This window comes from Sus scrofa, chromosome 9 (genome assembly GCF_000003025.6).
Source record: "Sus scrofa isolate TJ Tabasco breed Duroc chromosome 9, Sscrofa11.1, whole genome shotgun sequence".
NCBI classification, from domain to species: domain Eukaryota; kingdom Metazoa; phylum Chordata; class Mammalia; order Artiodactyla; family Suidae; genus Sus; species Sus scrofa.
Window position 1 is genome coordinate 124,342,902 of NC_010451.4, and position 15,361 is coordinate 124,358,262.

The 15,361-nt window shown below is 41.4% G+C and overlaps 1 protein-coding gene across 1 annotated transcript in view; it reads left to right on the top strand.

The window, feature by feature from the left end:
- The window catches only part of LAMC1 (laminin subunit gamma 1), a 122,300-nt gene that overhangs the window by 59,234 nt on the left and 47,705 nt on the right, over window positions 1-15,361 (top strand).

The window sequence follows — 15,361 nt, forward strand, 5'->3', positions numbered from 1 at the left end:
CCTAACGTGAAATTTCCCATATGGGTATGTGTAAAAGTCAGTTTCAATTATTAAGCTTTTTCTCACTTTTACTTTTAGAAGATTTTTAAAACAAGCTTTTGCCAACTCGAATATGCAAAAGTTTTAAGGGTACAGGTGAAACAATCAGCTCTTTAAAATAGTTAATTTATTAATTTACATGTTTTAAATATTGTCTCTATAAATTAGGACTGTTTTCCACGTTTTGACACCTGTGGAACCATTTTATTCCTGTCCTTCACATACGTGTTTGCCATCAGTGACTGTTAAAGTCACTTTTTAGCCATCAGCACAGTTTGCTAGGTCATATTATATTCATTTCTGTGAATAAGTGGCTCATGACATAGTACTTCTAAATTTGTATAAGATTGCCATTGGAAATTTTATATTGCCATGTATGCTGATTCATATAATATTAGCATATGTATTTTTCTGTTTCGCCTTTTTGTTTATATATGCTGTTTTCACAATTACTCTGCTGCCTAGCTATTAATTATTCTTTAAAAGGTTTATTATTTACACTATTCAGCACTTTAAATTTTAGCCATGCCTTTCAGGGAAAATTGCATAAATCTGGGTTAACTTCTTTGCCATTATAAAACAAAACAAAAAACTCTTCTATTATATGTTCTATGTAAGCGTCCAAAACTTGTATTATTTGAGGTCATTTCAAGCTAATTTGATTTCCTCACAGTAATTTGTGGTCTAAAATGAAATAATTGGTAAGATTTGTAAGAACTGGAATACAAAGCACTTCTCCCTTTTCTGAAAGGATAATTTAGGAGAGAAATTCTTTTATTATATTCAGGCTTATGGGGTATTTAGAATCAGTCTCTGTCCTTATCTGTGCATGTATTCATATAAATTCTCTGTGGTTTCCTTACAATGCTCCCTTTTTTTATTCTGGCATTAAAAGTGACAATGCCAGGCATTTTACTCATTGTGAGTATTAAAACATAAACTAAAACATCAGGAGAAGCTCTGAAAGAAAACACTGTTGAGGGCATATTTTATATGGGTCTCTCATGTCAGAACCATCCCCCTTGCATTTTATCAGTTATTTAGAAGAAGAAACCTAAATTTGTCCATAGCTGCTTTATAAAAGTTTATGAAATCATCCATTTGGATTCAGTCTGTCTTGTTTATACCTTTGCTAAAACCTAGTACTTCTCTGGTTTGCACTTGGATTTGTGGTTCCCCTACATTGTAAACTTTTTGAAGGCAGCGAACACATCCATCCTTATATACTTTATTACTTTAGGCAGTCAGTCTGTACTTGGAAATTACCTACTTTCTAATTTAATTCTAGTTTCTAATTAGAAACTTCCACTGAAGGAAATTTATAAGCATGCTGTATCAGTTCTGAAGATGTAGCAAACTGGTGAAAATTGGTTTATGCTCTTGCTCTTCTTCTGTTCTTGTTTTCTACTACTTAGCCTCTTTCCTATTTCATAGTAATTCTCTTCTTTTTAGGTTTTTATTGGACATTTAAGAACTTGGAGTGTTTGACCCTTAGCATGTGTCCACTTAGCCTGGCCTTTTAGGAGAGCTCTAAAAAGCATTGGAAACAGCTCTAAATATAAGCAGGCCAATTAAAAGCCAAAAGGCCTATTAGCTGTTTAAAAATATGCAGACAGGCCTGTTTTATGCTAAACCAGACATCTGTGTTTCAGGGTGGACTTGAAATTATATTGCAGTGGGAAGAAGGGAGATGGGAGAAGGATCTAGAGAAGGCTCCATTGACGTTCCCTGGTGGAATCACTGGGCAGTAATGTGCTACATGGCTGCATTGCAATTCTAATCCGCCTACATGCGAAAGTCAATGGGGTCTTTGTTCCGAACTTGTGGAAGAATGCATGAGCCAAGTCTTGGTGGGAGTTCAGTTTAGTTCCACTGTCTTGTAGATTGGGCTAATTTTCAAAGGGATCCAGACATTTACTTTTTCAAGTGAGAAAACCAAGAGCAGAAAATCCGTTCTTTCTTGCTACTGAAGAATTTATTCTAAAACATTATGTGTCGTTTGTCCTTCAGGGCTAGAAGTGGACAGAGATGTTTGATTATTTGTTCAAAGCCTCGAAATTGAACTATTTCATCTTCTGGGGACACAGAAACCAAGAGTTATGTTTTTCTCATCCGAAGGTGGAAGCAGCTATTTGAGAACCCTTTGATGAGTTTTAAACCTAAAAGTGGAACCTTAATGTCTGTATCCTTTGCAGATTATTCAATATAACCTCACCTGGGATGATTCTAGGACTTGACAGAGGACTGAATGTTGGTGAAAGCTTTGTTAGGTTCAGGAAATTATGTAAGTCTTTGTAGAGCTGAGGTGCTATTTCATGTCTCTGATGTCATTTGTCTTCGTGAAATCAGTTCCCGTGGCATTTTAACATTTTTTATAGAACATTAAGAAAAGAAAGTATTGAAAAGATCTAGTGAGGGAGATATCCTTAGAAATGTTGCCAACACATAAGATTGTAGATTCAAGCTTTTTGGATCTGAGCATGAGGTCCTCTTGTCAAAACTTATGGATGAGAAAATGGATGTGTGATTGCTCCTTACTCCCTAGCGTAGAGCTGCTCCCACTTTGCATTTTAATTATTTGTATCTTCCCTTATGGATCGTGTGGAATGCCTGTAGGGCAAGGACTGAGTCTTATTTTATCCTTGTGTCTTCAGTGCCTAACCAACTGCCCGGCACACAGTAAGTTGTAGCCTGTCTTTGCCAAATGACCGAATCAGCAAATCAGTGAATCAACGAATTAAACAACAAACCAGACTCACCTAAGTCAGTGACTTTCTCCTGTTAGCGTGCTGCTTATTTTTTAAGTCAAACAGTATTCTCTGTTTAAACGGCAACAACAAAAACATACTTCAAAGTAAAGTAGTAGCAGGGGACAAGCCAAGAAAAACCTTACTCTCCTGTGTGTGTATAGAAAGGAGGGGACATACAAACAAAACATGCAAAAAATAAATGAGATAATTCCAGGTACTGATGACCCAAGGAGAAAGGTGCCATGAATATGAGACACAGAGAACTGTTTCCCAGTAAGTATCCAAATGTGTTCGCTTTAGAGGAGTCTAACCCCAACACTGGGATCAGTCCTTCCACCCTACAGAGCGGAAGTCTTTGCTACTACCCCGAAGGCTTATCACAGGCTCATGGTTGAAGACGTCTTCTGGAAGCATAGCTGCTAAAAAGAACTTCTTGGGATGGTTAGTTCAGGCAGGGTTGGTGGCTTCTGGTCCTCTTTGGGATACCACGTTGATGATGGGATTTTGGCCTTTTAGCTTTAGGAAAAGATTTATCGTTGATCTTGTTAAAGGCTGCCACATACAAAGGCTTTTAGAAATATTGTCTAGTTTTTTGTTTTTCTTTTTAGGGTCAAACTGGCATACGGAAGTTCTTGAGCTGGGGGTTGATTCGGAGCTGCAGCTGCTGGCCTACACCACAGCCACAGCAATGATGGATCTGAGCCGTGTCTGTGACCTACACCATGGCTCATGGCAGTGCCAGATCCTTAACCCATTGAACAAGGCCAGGGATCGAACCCACATCCTCATGGATACTAGTCAGGTTCTTAATCTGGTGAGCCACAAAGGGAACTCCAGTATTGTCTAGTTTCTTAGGAAATTGGAAGGTTTTGAAAGGCTTCTTCTTAAACTTTGTCACTATCTAGAAAATATCATTTCATTGTAGAATTCTGACCTGTTGTGTATAGTAGATGCGTCAACCTACAGTAAACAAAATATATATGGAGCGCCTGTTTTGTGCCAAGAAAAGTGCCTGAAGGATTGCAGAATAGTCTTTTCCAAATGATAGGTTGAAACTTCCTAATGCCGTTAAATGAATTTTGTGAAGCTATGACTAGCATTTTCTAACAAATAAATAGAGAATGGAATAGAGTGTCAGATTACATCATGGATAGTATTTCATTGTTTTATAAAACTTGAGTTTCAGTTGTGTGTGTGTATGTTAAGAGTTGCAATGTAAAGTGCCTTATTGACCGTGTGTCATTATCAGAAAGAACCTGAAAAATACTATTGTAGAGGATATCCAAAAAAGTAGAGGTAGATGACTTGCTTTTGATTAAGTTAAACTTCGAAACTATTGTATTGTTGGAAATCAACTATACTTTAGTAAAAAAAAAAAAAAGCAGTAGTGGTTAAACTCTTGTAGGAGGAAAGAAACTTAAAGGAGTGAATACTCAAGTGCTAAGTTATGTGGAGAGTAAGAGTTGTGTCTTCCTAAAAGTTACAGTGATAACACAGATTGGAAGTGTCATAGAGATAGTGGCGCATGAACTAATCCTGGAAAGGTGGGTTGGGTTTGGAAGCATTGAAACCTGGAAAATGACTTGGAAGTGAGAAATGTTATGCAGATTATAAAATAGATGGCAAAACCGAAATAGACATTTCAACTTACGTTAGAGAGTTTCAGGAGAGGTTTGGGAGGTTTAAAATGAAGCACAGTCGTTCAGACTTATGAATGCTTTGCAGTACCATATGCCTAGAGAGTTTGCACTGGATTAGGTAACTTGCATGATCCATTTGAAAACTGGATCATGATACAATGCGGGGTGGGTTTATAGAATGTTTTCCAACTCCTTCCCGCCTCCTCTTCAGTTGTGGAACTCTTGAGGGAATTTCTTCTAGGTGGGTGTTGGATACCAGGTCTCTGGCACCGGATCAGAGAGAGCTGGAAAGGACTTTGGCTGTTCTCCAGAATGTAAATAGAAAGGTAGTGCAGGTCCCATTGTGATGTGTGTGAAATACTCTCCCATACTCGGTGCTGTCTGTTTGAAATATGGTGAAGGATGGGTTCGAAGAACATTTTTTTCTGCTATCACTGCTAAATATTTGTTCTCAATGTAGAAGGAAAAGCAGATAAGGAAGGCTCATGTTTTTGAAGTACAGGGAATCTGACCAACCTACCTGAAGCCTGCTGGGTAAATAATTTGTCTGATGACACCCCCACCCCACCCTGCCTCCACCTCTCACTGAATGTGGCATATACATCATTGATAAAACAATTTGGGGGGTTTTCAAGAAAAATTTCTCCTTGATGAAAAGGAACATTGAGGCTCTTTACTACCTTCCAATTGAAGAAAAGTTAAAATGAAGATGCTTCTGAAATTATTTAAATGTACATTAAAGGGAAGGTGACTTAACTAGAAAAAGCATATTTAAACATGACTATTTAGGGAGTTCTTATTGTGGCCCAGCAGATTAAGAACTTGACATAGTGTCTGTGAGGATGCACGTTCAATTCCTGGCATTTCTCAGCGGGCTAGGGGTCCGACGTTGCCGCAGACCCTGGTATAGGCCTCAGCCGCAACTCTGATTTGACCCCTGGCCTGGGAACTTCCATGTGCTACAAGTGTGGCTGTAAAAAGAAAAAAAAAAATTAACATGAATGTTTAATCTGTAACACTAAATACACCAATAATTTTGATTGAATTCTGGCTGGAAGTTTTGATTCTTTGTTTTGGTAGATTATTAAATGTTCTAAATTGCGGCCGTGCTAGAGTAGAATGTTTAAGTCATTAGAAAAGATAAGCAGGTGCTTGCATCTAGGAGCGCAAAGTCGTTTCCAGAGAATCTAGGGAGATTGCTTATGTCTTGGGTATTTGGTGGGGGTGCATAATACAATCAGAAATGCATAGCAAGTCCACGCATGGCCCCCCGAGAGGAAGAGGTGTAAAGAACACCCACCTTCCTTTCTGAAAGGTAGTGGATAGAGCATATATTTCCATTCCTCTGCAAAGAGGGGGAATGAATGAAAAATGAAGGAGTGGGTGTATTCGTTTACCCTTATCTTATGAAGGCATCTGCTCACAATCAGCCGCTTGTGGAGAGAGTGCCAGCTGGCAGAGTATTTTCATGATGTAAATTGTCCATCTGCTCAGAAGAGCAGAAGTACAAGGAGGCCTGTGTGAAGGGCCGAATTCCTACTCAGAGGACAAGGGAGGGAGGTTCTTGTGGAGATCGAAGTGGGATCCACTCGCATTTTCCACCATATTTGCAGTTTTCAACATCATTTTTCCAGCCACCCCAGCTACAGTTGCTGTGGAGTTGATTCATCAGTTTTCCTCCACCCACGGCGGTTGCTTATTTAAGTCTCTGCATGGGGTGGGCCTGAGAGGAGGCACCACTGGAGACATGGTGCTGCTTCCTCCAGTGGTGGTGTCTTCCTCACCTTTCTGCTAGACTGGTTCATTTTCGTGGGCTGTATTAGAGCTGGAGGTTATTACTACAGATTTGATTTTTAAAGTGGGTTAAATCTCCATCCCCTCTCCTTTGAACTAGTAATTTTGTTGCCTGTTCATTTGAAATAATTTTCTTATGAAATAATACAATAAGTAATTCTAGATTTCAAACGGATTTGAATTGTTACTAATCTTATTAAATTTCTGAATAGAATTCCTTCTGCTTCTGTATTTTATGTGTTCATAGAGGAAAAAATTCAGATGTCCTTCCAAATTTTAAAATAATATGCCCTGCAGAAAAGAGGTAGGTAGATGAGGTTTTAGTAGATTTTTTTTGTTTTTCTGTTCTTTGATTTCTTAGATCAGGATCAGCAGACATTTTCCATCAAGGGCCACGTAATAAATATTTTAGGCATGCAGTCTCTTTCACAGTTGCTCAGCTCTGCTTTTGTAGCCAGAATACAGCCATAGACAGTGACTTTCATGAATGAACATGGCTTTGTTCCATTAAAACTTTATTTATAAAAGATGATGGGCTAGACTCAGTCTGTGGACTAGAATTGGCCAGCCCTAGATTCTAAATGACTCAAGGTACGTCCTAAGGCTTGATTCTGGAAGGAGATGGGAATCCACTACCTCAAAGTATTTCTAAAATGAAAATAAGTCATGCCCTATAGATCAGGTGTGACTCTTGGGAGAGATTTTAAAACCTAGAATATCAAGTCTGGACTTTCACAGTGTTCTTGTAATTCTTCAAGCAATCTCAATCTGCCCCCTCCCCTCCCCTTTTCTACCTTCTTCCTCTCCCCCTCTGCCTCTCTAATATCAATATGAATGTCTGGTACTTTGCTCTTAAGCATATATATATATATATATATATATATTTAAAATAAATACCTGAAATTTCTTCTCTGAAAAGTAAATATGTCTACATTGGTCTTCAACCAACAGAATGTAACGCCCTCCCTAAAAGTGCCAGCACTACCCAATGCAGACTGGGATTAAACAAGTCTAGGCTTCTAGACAAAGCAGAAGAAGTGTTTTCTTCTCTTTTTGAGTGTACTGAAGCAGAAGTTAACTCTTTGCTTCCAGATTTGTTCCTTGCCATTGAGAACTGCGGTTGGTCTCGTGTTGTTTTATTAACTGTTAGTAATGCTTGGAAGGAGGAAGGAAGGTCAGAAACCAGAGGGGTGGGCAGTTCGGATTACAGGGTTCTGGACCAACATTGGCATGAAAAGAATAGCTCGGTGTTAACACTTCCACCAGGAGGTGGGTCTCCTCAAAATGAAACATTTATTTCTACTTGCCTGGGAAATAGGGCCTTGAGAGTACAAATTGAATGATGGAGGAAGTTGGCATGGAGAAAAATGTTTTGGAGCTTGGGTTCAGCTGGTCCAGTCACCCCAAGCCTCCTTGGATATGGAGTGAGCTGCCCCTGTGTAGTTTGACATCTGTCTGTGTCTTAAAGAAGATAGACGCACTCTGATTCTGGTTCACTGCTCATGCCTGCACAGCTAACACTTGCAATGAATTTCACCTTAAAACATAGGACACGAAAGTAGAAGTCTCACCACTTTGAGGGCCTGAGTTCATTCTGCAGTGCAGCACCAACAGCAGAGCCTCTCCTACCTAAATCTTTAAAAGGTGAGAACCAGGAGGAGGAAGAGTTTATAGTGAGATGGTATTTTTCAAATGTAATTGCACATAAAAATCACCAAGCATGCTTTTAAAGATGGAGATTTGGGGAACTCACCCAGAACCTACCAAAATGGAACTTCTGGGGATGAGGCTCCACAATTTGCCTTTTTAGAGAAGTTGTCTGGTTGATTCTGACAGCTAGTCTGGTACCTTCCTGTGGGCCAGATTCTGGGACCGCTGTGGCAGGAAAGCCTGGATCTGGGCTGGTTCTACTGGGGAGGGCCTTCCAGAGCTCCCCTGAGTCTTGGACTGTTTGGGTACCAGATAACTCATTTTTAACCTCGATACTTAGTGATCCTTTTAATTCCACTATTTCTTTTCTCTTGAGGGAAATCTTTGGGAAGGCTCAAAGAACTTTACTGTGCACCAAAATGGGTCTCTTTTACCCACTTAAATCCCTCCACTGCACCAAAGGAGACCCTCACTGTTCGGGGTAAATTCAGCGGCTACACTGGATCATTCCTGTTGACATAACACATGCCTCTTCCAGTCTTAGAAAGTAATTTCTCCTTGAATGAACCCCCTCTTCTCCTCTCCTTCTACCACCTCATTTCTTTGTAGCAGAATTAGTTGGAAAAAATTTCTTTATTAGCTGTCTCCAGTCTTTGTTCTCCCCATTCCCTCCACACTCTGGCTTTCATCCTTGTCATTCTACCAAACCAGTTGCTGTCAGGGTCAGCAGTAATCAGTTACATCCAGCGGCAACACTCCATTTTCATCTTTCTCAACTTTTCAGGAACATTTGACTCAGTTGATCATTCTCTTCTGCTTGAAAAGCTTTTTGAAACTTGGCTTCTGGAATTCTGCTCTGTTGATTCTCTTTCTGCTTCGGTGACAGTCCCTCCTTGAGTCTCCTGTGTTGAGGCCTCCCTGTCACCAACCGCCCCCCCCACCCCCGAAGCTGGTAGGTCCCAACAACCAGTTCTGTACCTCACATCTTTCTTTATCCATCCTCTGGGTATTTCATGTAATCCCATCACTTTCAGTATGGTCTGTATGCTCGTGACTTTCAGGCTTCTTGTTCTTGCTTGGATCTCTCCCTGAAATCTAGACTTGTACATCTTAATGATGATTTGAAATCTCTACTCACATGTTTTGTAAGCATCTTATACGTAAAATATCCAGAACTGAACTCCCAATTTCCTTGCTCTCCACCCCACACTTGTTCTTCAAGACTGGCTATGGCTATTAACCTTCCTCAGATGGGGGGCTGCAGTAGGAAATTACACAATCGTGAAAATCGAGAAAGACAGTTTAGTATTTAAGATATTTTATGGTCTTGTAATTGTTTCTTCTGTTGAGGACAGATTCAAATAGTATATGATCTAGGGGAAAAGGGGGCTGAGTTATTAAGACAATAAAAAGTAAAAAGCGTTCTAGCAAAATAAAAAATTAGGTACTCTAAGTAGCTTGTCATGGTGGGTTGTCACTTAAATTCACTTAGCAAATAGTTATTTAATAAATAAAAGTACACTATTGGCTACCTTTTCGTGACTTTGTATGTGGGGGTGGTTGGTTGGAATTGATCGTAGTCTATGATTGCACCTGATGACTGTTACATTAGGATCTTTTTTCCTAGTCAGATTTTCTCACTACTCCTTTACAGTGCATCACTCTTCTGTTTTGGATGAAAGCCCCCTCCCCTCATATCAAATTTCAATAGTGTACGGATGTCATAGAATAAGAAATGCCTTCCCATAAATTATGGGTGTCTTTTTTTCTTCTCATGTCTTAACAATTAGACATTTTTAAAGTGTGGGTTTTTGCTATGAAGCTTGTATTTCATCGCCTCTTTATTTTAGTTCCTTAATATTATAACTGTCTACTTTCTTTATGTGACACCATTAAATCTTACACCTCAGTCAGTTCCTTGTAGTTAGAACTCTGTTGTTCAGCAGAGTGGATTTTTTTGCCTCAGCTTGGGTGAGTGGGAGTAAATGCTGGCTTCATTCCTTTAGCTTGGCGCAAGGATTTCAGGCATGCTTGTGACCTACTAGCCTGAATTAGGGCTGGTATTGCGTCTGCAAGCATGAGGTTCAGGTTAATAAGGCCTATGACCAGTTCTTAGCTTGGAATTTCACTTGGGAATCTTGTCTCTGCTGGTGACAATTTCTTCAAGTAAAATGGCAAGAGATAAAAATTAGAATAAATACGTCTTAGGTTTAGATAGTGAAAAATACCCGCAACCTCTAATAGTAATCTGCACCCATTGGAAATTACCCTCCAAAAGTGTTTGATGCTCCACGGTGCCGTTAAGAATTCTCTCTGTTCGCATGACAGCTATCTGATGATCTCATATTTAGTTAATGTGTAAAGCCAAATCAATTTTTACCCTTTACTTGGCTGAAGAGGATATGGCATTTTTGCAGTTGGGCAACAAAAGCAGAATAATTTTATTTTTGAGGATTGCTATACTAGGTTAGTACCATGGTCTGTCTTAGCAGTTGCACCAAGTGGAAGTTTGGCAAGTAACAGGAAGAGAGTAGAACTGTCTTCTTTGGCTTAAACTTTAAATTTGGTACTTTATGGAAACATCTAGAATGGATTATGGGTTTATCTTCCTCCAAATCATACCAATCAGTTGTTTTTTTTTGGTTTTTTTTTTTGTGTGTGTGTGTGTTTTTGTTGTTGTTGTTGTTGCTATTTCTTGCCAATCAGTTTTAAAACTTTTGTTTTCCCCTTAGCTTTATTATTATATCCATCATTGTGTTTATACATAGCTTTGGTATAAAATCTTACTAGCTTTTTAAAAAATTCTGAAATGATTATTTTCACTTCTCTTTTATCCGCCTGCTTTCTTCTGTTTTCCTGGGGCATCTTGGAATGGAAACTATCCATATTTCAGCATGACTCATCTCTCAGCATGTCTTTCTGTCCTATAAGGGGCTCTCATGTAATAGGATGTGCTTATTGCATGTTCTCTGGAAATTTGAACCGTTATGTTACCTCGAAAGGGATGCTTTCTCAAATTTTGTGAATGCTATTGCATTTTTAAAAAATAAATCCAAAAAAAAAAAAAAAAAAAAAAAAAGATATGCCATGAGCTGTGGTGTAGGTCACAGACAGGGCTTGGATACCATGTGGCTGTGGCTGTGGTGTAGGCCGGCACCTGTATCTCCAATTCACCCCCTAGCCTGAGAGCTTCATATGCCACAGGTGCATCCATAAAAAGACACAAAATATAAATAAATAAATAAATTCAGTTAAAAATGACGACTTCCTAGAAGGCTATAAAGTTTACTTGTTCTCATTTGCTAAGTTATGCTGATTTAGATTAGTTCCTCTGGGATTATCCCCTTACACTGTTTGGCATTTAGCTGATAGGAGAGAGGCCATGAAGAAAGAGCACCCAAATTTAAGGGAAAGGAATATATATTTAAAAACAGTCTATATTGAAGGCGAGTTTTGAGCAATAGAAACTAGCCTTTCAACAGGCAATTAGGATGGAGTCTTCTAACAGCTGGAATGACTCCATGAATCCAGATCCCCCCCAACACATTGTATATGTGCTTGACCGTTCCTCTTCATGCTTTCTGATCACCCATCTGTGTCTACTTGAGGATCCCACATTCAGCATGAACTTGGCCCTGGGTCATCTAGATTGGCGAGGCCGTATTTGTACAATCTGTCCGCTGAGGTGGAACAATAACAGCTGGTACGCAGCTGTACGCGTTGTCCTGGGAACTCCTATTTCGGCCAGCAGTTATGCTAACAAAATTGAAAACCTTTTCAAATAGTTGCTTTCTGCGACTACTGTTTGTGTTCGCTGTTTGGAGAATCCCATTCAGTAGCCTAAACATCCACCATCTTTAACTGACTTTCTGTCCTGCACCCTCATTCAGGTGCCATGCGTCTCTCATCCGGTCTGACTGCAAGGAGAACGGTCCTTTTCTGATTCTGAGGAGGGAGCACATAAGAACAATAGTGAATCAGTGACTCCCAACTCGAGACTTGAGAATGAGCCCGTTCTCTTCGTCTCATGCAGGCCATGGGAGGGCACATGCGGAAGCTTTGTGCAAGTCTGTATGGCCATTGTCATTCATTACTTCACTGTAAAGGAGGCTGTTTCACCACATCCGTGTGGAATTCATCTGAGCTGCACACAACAGAGAGGCATTTATGTTCCCCAGCAGTGAGTGCTTGAATCCAATTCGAAGACAGGAAGGGTTTCTCCCCTCCTCAGAGAGATTAGAAATACTTCACCACGTAGGAGGCTTAAGCAGAATTCCTCAGCTTGGCCCTGCGTGAACAAAGGCTGGATTCTCCTTGTCCAGGCGGCCCCCTCCCCTTCTGTCAACTCTTTGGCCAGAGTGAATTGTAGGCTTCAGAGCAGGAAGTATTCATTAATTTTGTGCGTCTCGTTCTAAACATCTGCACTTGAGTCTTCTTGTTTATGGAAGGAATGTGGCAGGCAAGGGGGAAAGGCAGCACAGCATTCAGAAGCTAAATATTTTCTCGAGGGTGTGTATATCCATGCCTTGTCTTCATGTGCGTGAACCGAGGTGAGCGGGGAAGACGTGTCGGTTGTACAGTTGCTGGAATACGTTCCAGATGTGTGCTTACTGATTTCCTTCATTGCTTGGCTTGGTCCCTTTGCCTTAAAGCCCTGTTGTCTACTTTTGCGGGCCTCCGCAGTGTGGAGGTGGTGTAGCAACTGCCATTGGACTGGAAAAGCGGAGTCCTGGTTCTCGTTTCTCTTCATCTCCCATTTAACTAGATCGCCTTACTCTGTCAGCTGTGAAATGAGCAGGATGGACAGACAAAGTGTAGGGACGTCTGTTAAGAGAGAGAGGGAGAGAGAGCAAGCCCGTGGTGGGTCTCTGCTGCAGCTGTGTGATGGGATAAAAGCTAACTCTGGTTTTCAGTTCTTGATCGTCCATGATTACAGGTCATTCTGGATAGCACAGAATACTCAAGCCTTGACTCTTCCACTCCATTTTCTGTATTTGCTTCCTTATTGATTCAGGTTAGACCCCCAAATTCCTTAAATTAAATTCAGTCCCCACATCTTATTATCTTTCCGTGGCACCTGTCAGGGGGTGCCAGGTGCCAGGGGGTGCCACACCTCTGTGGAGACGTTGGTACCCTCTTCTCAGCAGCTCTCTCTCTGCCCCGCAAGCCTTCTCTCTCTCTAGTTGGCTTTCTGCGAGCCTCTATAGTGGCTCTATACTCTCTTCAGTATTCCCCATCTAACATTCCTCCAGGGACCACTCCTGTGTGTCTTCTGGGCTTTGATGCATGCTGTTCCATCTGTCTGCACAGCTGATCTCTGTTGGCCTAGGTAACTCCTCTGCATTCATCAGATCTAGGCTTTGGGTTCCTCTAGAAAACATTTCTTGGCCTCACACATCTGGGTTAGGTGACTTTCGTCCATGCTCCCAAAACATTATGTCCTTCCCCCGTCATAGCTCTCATCACATGGAATTGCCGTGGTCCTGTTTCCTCTACCTGATTGACTGCACCCCCGACAGCCATGCATGTAGCCTGTGGTGGGGCCCGTGGACTGTGCGAGCCTCCTTTGCAGATGGCCACAGAGCCCTTTTCCTCTTCCCCTGTAGCTCTAGATTAGCATGCAAAAAGCAACTCTGAACACTAGGCGTGGCGAGAAAGGGCCAGAGAAAGGGCCAGCGCCAGAACACTAGGCTGCTTCAAAGTGTTATGCTAACAAGCTTACTTTCCCGATATTCTGCCACCCATGGCTCTGTGTCTGTGCCAGCAGTGGGTGGCCCCTGGTGCCTCTTTCTTTCACAGTGTGGCTTTGTGGCACAGATGTTGGTCTGGGACACAGGATACCCTGATCCATTTTACCTTCTCTCCTTTGATCCATACCCCTGATGGATGGGTTGCTAAAGAACAATGAGAGGGTTGGAATGTAGACAGAGAGAATAGAAAAGCAGGGGGGGGGGTCATCTGTAATCCACAGATTAGTGAGTAAACCTTTGAACATCCCAAGCCACCTACTCATGAGTAAGACGTAATTGTCTTACCATTCCAGAATGTTTTAGATAATTTCTGGAATGCCATCGATACCGTATCATAACCTCACCCTCGTTCAAAGGTGATGTCTTTACATTTTTGGCACAGCGAAAAGATATGGGTTAAATGTGCATTCTCTGGACAGAAGGGTCGTAAACTGTATTTGCATGACCTGTGTCCAGGCAAAGGGTTGTACTGCATCCTGGGTAGAAGATCCACATTTGTATTACGTTCTTTGCCAGGTCGTCCCTCAGACAGTTAGGCACTTGCATGTGAACATAGTCGGGATCCTAGTACAGGCATTTTCTTCTGTACTCTATTAAGATAGTGCCTTATATTTGTATAGCATTGTATCATTCATCAAGTATATGCAAGATCTTAGTTTGACCTTCCAGCAAGTCTTTGAGGTGGGAAGCTCGGGGATTATTATTACTCACCAGCATTTTATAGAGGAGAAAATGATGCAGTGGAAGTCACGCAGCTAAGAATTGAAGGAGCCAGGGTCTGAACTCAGTGCCCAGTCCTGGGTTCTTTCCATCATACTATATACCCTTTTATGTTCAAGATCTTATCGTGCGTGAGTGTTTCAGGTACATGGGGGACAGTTGATCAAACCCTTCTTTTAAGATCTGGACCAAATGTTGGGAAATAGAGTCAGATGTGACTCGTCATATCGGTTTTAGTATAAGTCAAATTGGGTTGAAGAACAGAGCCAGAACTCATAGCTTAAATGGGCTTTCTGCCCCACCACCTCCCCGACTCACTAAGAGTTGAACTCACCACTTAGTCCTAGATCCAGTAGCAAGACAACAGCAGGTCTCCCCTGCATAGAGGAGGGAATGAGAGGAGAGGGGGACTTGGGCCAGCAGCTAGGAGAGAGCCGAGGAGATTCCAGCCACAAGTGAGCCTCAGGCTTCTCCCCTGGGGAGGAGTGAGTGAGGACATGGGAGCTTGGAGAAAGTCTCCTCTCAGTACTCAGGGAGTGCAGCAGCTCCTCTTCTGTGGGCCTTGGAGGGTGTTCTTCCTATAAGTTGATTCACTTTGGCAGAAGAGACCATAAGCTCTTTCAGTTCAAGGACCCCTTGTGTCTAACACACCCTGTCCCCCAAAGATGGTTGTTGCCAAACTCTGATTTTCATTAGAACAAAGAAGCAGCAAAGTATAGATTTTGTCAGAGATAGAAAGACCCAATATGTGCATGAATGGTGATTAAAAACAATTGCACATTATCATTTTACGCACCTAGAGGCATGCTGACTGGCAGCCAAACTGTCCTAGCCATCAGACCACGCTCTGGCCACTGCAGGGAGTTGTCTGACCCAGGGACTCTCCTTCCAGAGGGATGGCAGCCCATTGGCTCCTCTCTTTTGCTGCCCTTCCCTACTCAGCACTCACATCTTATAAATTCTCACAACTTTTTTTTGGCCACGCCCATGGCATGTAGAAGTTCCTGGGACAGAGATT